Below are 352 nucleotides of genomic sequence, written 5' to 3' on the forward strand. Positions count from 1 at the left end.
TATATATAGACAGACAGACAGACAGATAGATAGATAGATAGATAGATAGATAGATAGATAGATAGATAGATAGATAGATAGATAGATAGATAGATAGATAGATAGAGAGAGAGAGAGAAAGGGAGAGAGATATTGAATCACTAAATAGTGATAAATGAAATCGGTGTTTAATTATATATTTTTGCATGATTCAGTTGAATACAACTGAAAAAGGAGTCTGCATTATCTCTTCCACATTACTTCCTTTGACTCTGTCTTTTTCCTTCTCTATTTCTCTACATATACACATATACATACATCTCTCTCTCTCTCTCTCTCTCTCTCTCTCTCTCTCTCTCTCTCTATATATATA

This window comes from Octopus bimaculoides, chromosome 23 (genome assembly GCF_001194135.2).
Source record: "Octopus bimaculoides isolate UCB-OBI-ISO-001 chromosome 23, ASM119413v2, whole genome shotgun sequence".
Lineage (NCBI taxonomy): Eukaryota > Metazoa > Mollusca > Cephalopoda > Octopoda > Octopodidae > Octopus > Octopus bimaculoides.